The following is a 4203-nucleotide window of genomic DNA, read 5'->3' as shown; positions in this document are numbered from 1 at the left end:
GGAGAGACAGCAGACAGCTCGGAAAGACGGCAACCGGGGGCAGGGAGGGCTAGCCCCCCGACCTGCAGCTCCTGAGAGGGAGCACCCACAACAAGCTACGAAGAACCCCACAGAAATATACCCCCAGGGATACCCGAGAGGGGGGGGGGATGAGCATCCCAATCCAAATTCCCCCACCAAGCAGGAAATCGTAACACCGTAGGGTGAAGTGGCCTGCCGCAAACAATAAGGAGTGGCTTAAGCTGGACGAGGATGTAGACAAGTGCCTGGAATCCATCTCAAGGGGCAGTGTCGACCAGAAGCTCCAGACCATGTGTACCATCATAATGAACATGGGAGCAGAGCGGTTTGGTGTCGAGGAAAGAAGAGGAGGTAGGAATCCAGCGAAGCTCAACCGGCGAGAAGCCAAGATCAGTCAGCTGAGACAAGAACTAAAATCCCTGAGACGTCAGTTCAAGATGGCCAAGGAAGAAGAAAGGGCTGCCTTGTCAGAACTCACAAACATCATAAGGAAGAGACTCATCTCACTGAGGAGAGTGGAACGGCACCGAAGGAAGGGCAAGGAAAGGGCTCAGAAACGTAGTTCTTTCATTGGCAATCCTTTCAGCTTTATCAAGAAACTACTGGGCCAGAAGCAAAGTGGCCACCTCGCTTGCCCGGTAGAGGAGATCGACAACCATCTCCACTCCACTTTTAGTGACACCTTGAGGGACCATGACCTTGAACCTTGCAGGGATTTGGTGGCGCCACCTGAACCAGGGATCCAATTCGACAGCGCTGAACCCACGCTGAAAGAGGTGGAAGAAGCCGTTAGAGCGGCAAGATCCAGCTCCGCTCCCGGTCCCAGCGGGGTCCCCTATAAGGTCTACAAGCAGTGCCCGCAGCTCCTCAGACGTCTCTGGAAGATCCTGAAGGTGATCTGGCGGAGAGGGAAAGTAGCTGCACAATGGAGGTACGCTGAGGGAGTCTGGATTCCGAAGGAGGAGGGCTCTTGCAACATTGATCAGTTTCGCATCATCTCGCTGCTCAGTGTTGAAAGCAAGATTTTTTTTTTTTTTCAAAATCGTGTCCCAACGTCTGTCAGACTTCCTCCTGAAGAACTCCTACATTGACACCTCAGTCCAGAAGGGAGGAGTCCCAGGAGTACCTGGATGTCTGGAGCACACAGGGGTGGTGACACAGCTGATCCGGGAGGCTAAGGAGAGCAAAGGAGATCTGGCAACTCTCTGGCTTGACCTGGCCAATGCCTACGGGTCTATTCCACACAAGCTCGTTGAAACCGCACTGGTAAGACACCATGTTCCTGTCAAGATCCGCAACCTCATCATGGACTATTACTACAACTTCAGCGCACGAGTCTCTTCAGGCCAAGTAACATCCTCATGGCATCAACTTGAAAAGGGGATAATCACTGGCTGCACAATCTCTGTATCTCTCTTCTCACTGGCCATGAACATGATTGTCAAGTCGGCCGAGGTGGAATGCAGAGGGCCCAAGTCAAAATCTGGGACCGGTCAGCCCCCCATAAGAGCCTTCGTGGACGACTTAACAGTGATGACAACATCTGTTCCAGGGTGCAGGTGGCTTCTCCAGGGGCTGGAACGGCTCATCTCCTGGGCAAGGATGAGCTTCAAGCCTGCCAAGTCCAGGTCTCTGGTCCTAAGGAAGGGTAAAGTGTCCGACCGTTTCCGCTTTGCCCTGGGAGAGACCATGATTCCATCAGTGACTGAAAAACCAGTCAAGAGCTTGGGGAAGTTCTTTGATAGCTCCCTGAAGGACTCAGCTGCCATAAAACAAACCAAGTGCGACCTGACTACCTGGCTCACTGCGATTGACAGATGTGGTCTCCCCGGAAAATTCAAAACCTGGATCTACCAGCACGGAGTCTTGCCAAGAATACTCTGGCCCCTATTAGTCTACGAGGTACCAACATCAACAGTCGAGGTTCTAGAGAAGTCTATCAGCCAGTTCCTCAGAAAATGGCTGGGGCTCCCTCGGTCCTTGAGCAGCATTGCCCTTTACGGCCATTCCACCAAGTTGCATCTTCCTTTGAGTGGACTATCAGAGGAGTTCAAAGTCACCCGCTCCAGAGAGGTATTGATGTACAGGGACTCCAAAGACACAAAAGTCGCAGCAGCAGGAATCCTCTTGAAGACCGGGAGAAAGTGGCAGGCGCAAGAAGCCGTCACTAAAGCTGAGGCACGACTAAGGCACAAAACGCTGGTGGGCTCCGTGGCAATGGGACGAGCAGGTCTTGGTTGTTTTCCCAAGCCACGTTATGATCTGGCTCATGGAAAAGAGAGGCGCAAACTGATTCAGGACGAGATACGAGCAGAGGTGGAGGAAGAACGCTACACCAAAATGGCCAGCATGTCCAAACAAGGAGCGTGGACCAGGTGGGAACATGCAGATCCACGCAGAATAACCTGGGCAGAGCTCTGGAAAGCAGAGCCATTTCGGATCAAGTTTCTTGTCCAATCCGTCTATGACGTCCTCCCAAGCCCAGCTAACCTGCACACCTGGGGCCTGGCAGACACTCCTGAGTGCAAGCTGTGCAAGAAGAGGGGCACACTGGAGCACATTTTGAGCAGCTGCTCAAGAGCGCTAGGGGAAGGGCGGTACCGCTGGCGCCACGACCAGGCGCTAAAAGCTTTGGCGGACTCCATCTACACAGCGATCCAGCTCAGCAAGACCCAGGTAGCCCCCAAACAAACAATCACCTTCATTAGAGCTGGGCAGAAGGAACAATTCCACCGGCCTAGCTCTACGGTGGGGCTCCTCTCCACTGCTCGTGATTGGCAGCTTCAGGTCGACCTTGGAAGACAGCTTAAGTTCCCAGGCAACATCACAGCCACTTCTCTCCGCCCAGACATGGTGCTAACATCTGAGTCTACCAAGCAAGTGGTTATCCTGGAACTAACTGTCCCCTGGGAAGACCGTATTGAGGAGGCCCACAAGCGTAAGAGGGCTAAATACGCAGGGCTCAGCTCGGAGTGTCGGAACAATGGCTGGAAAACTCGCTGCGAGCCAGTCGAAGTCGGGTGCCGAGGCTTCGCTGGCCACTCACTGATGCGAACCCTCAAACTCCTTGGAGTGAAAGGACTGCAATTGAAAAAAGCCACCACAAACATCTTAGAGGCCGCAGAGAGGGCTTCTCGGTGGCTGTGGATCCGTAGGGGGGATCCGTGGAGCAACCTGCCACTTGGACACAAGCCGGGGACTGATCACCCCCGGTTGGGTCGCCCGGGTGAGGGTGTATGAAGATTAAAGACCCGAAACACCCTATGACCCCGGGTTTTTCACTGATGACGTGTCCAAGTAGCACCAGAAGGTGTATTCAAACTCAGATAACTCTTATTGACCCAGGTACACAATTTGTGTATTGTCACTGTCCTCACACGTGGGTGGAAAAGTTTAATGACCCTACTACTTCCTTTAGGCGTCAAAAGAGACTGTGTGTCCGACAAACTGCTACACGATAAGTTGGCGACTGGGATGTCTCCCTTTAGGAGACGGCAGGTCACATGACCTCAAGATTCGGGATCCTGGCTAAGTCCGCTAATGCACACGGGACTGGCGTCCATAAAAAAGCTTGAAGGGGGAAAACCCTGTGGAGGCTTCTGGGACCTCGCGCACAGCGAATAAGAGGGGTTCTAGACATCTGTACCAATTTTTCGCGTCTTCTTGCATGAATTTACAAATCATTGTTTTGAACGTGTTCACCAACTGACATTCCCGACAAGACGCGGACCATCTGCGCACGTTATCGTGAATGCCCGGCCAAAAAAATCGGGTCATTAGACAATTTAAGGTCACTGTCATACCTAAATGCCCTGCCATTTGATTACAATGTGCCGTCTGGAAAAGCATTTCCCGACGGCTCCGAGGAACTAATAATTGGGTTGTATCTTCCTTAGTCTGAGAGTCGTGGGTCACTCGATACAACTGGTCCTTAATAACAGCAAAATATGGATATGAGAGTGCGCGGTCAGGATGGAGGACCTGCCCATCAATGGAATTGACCTGCTCAAATGCCTGTTTGAGGGTCTCATCCTGGGACTGCTCCAGGGGAAAGTCATCGCGACTGGAAAGGTTTAGCCTCGGCAAGTCTTCTTCCCAAAGGCATCCACTGTTAAACACCCCAATAATTGTTCGAAAGCTTGCCAATTGGTTCCAAATTTTAGTGTATGCCGAGGTGCGGAC

The 4203-nt window shown here is 52.5% G+C and overlaps 1 pseudogene; it reads left to right on the top strand.

Annotated features, from left to right (window-relative positions):
• Positions 1–208: 208 nt before the first annotated feature.
• Positions 209–3331, top strand: LOC113060501 (uncharacterized; annotated as a pseudogene).
• Positions 3332–4203: the final 872 nt, after the last annotated feature.

Source organism: Carassius auratus, chromosome 42 (assembly GCF_003368295.1).
Source record: "Carassius auratus strain Wakin chromosome 42, ASM336829v1, whole genome shotgun sequence".
Lineage (NCBI taxonomy): Eukaryota > Metazoa > Chordata > Actinopteri > Cypriniformes > Cyprinidae > Carassius > Carassius auratus.
This window is presented reverse-complemented; position numbering and strand designations above follow the sequence as displayed.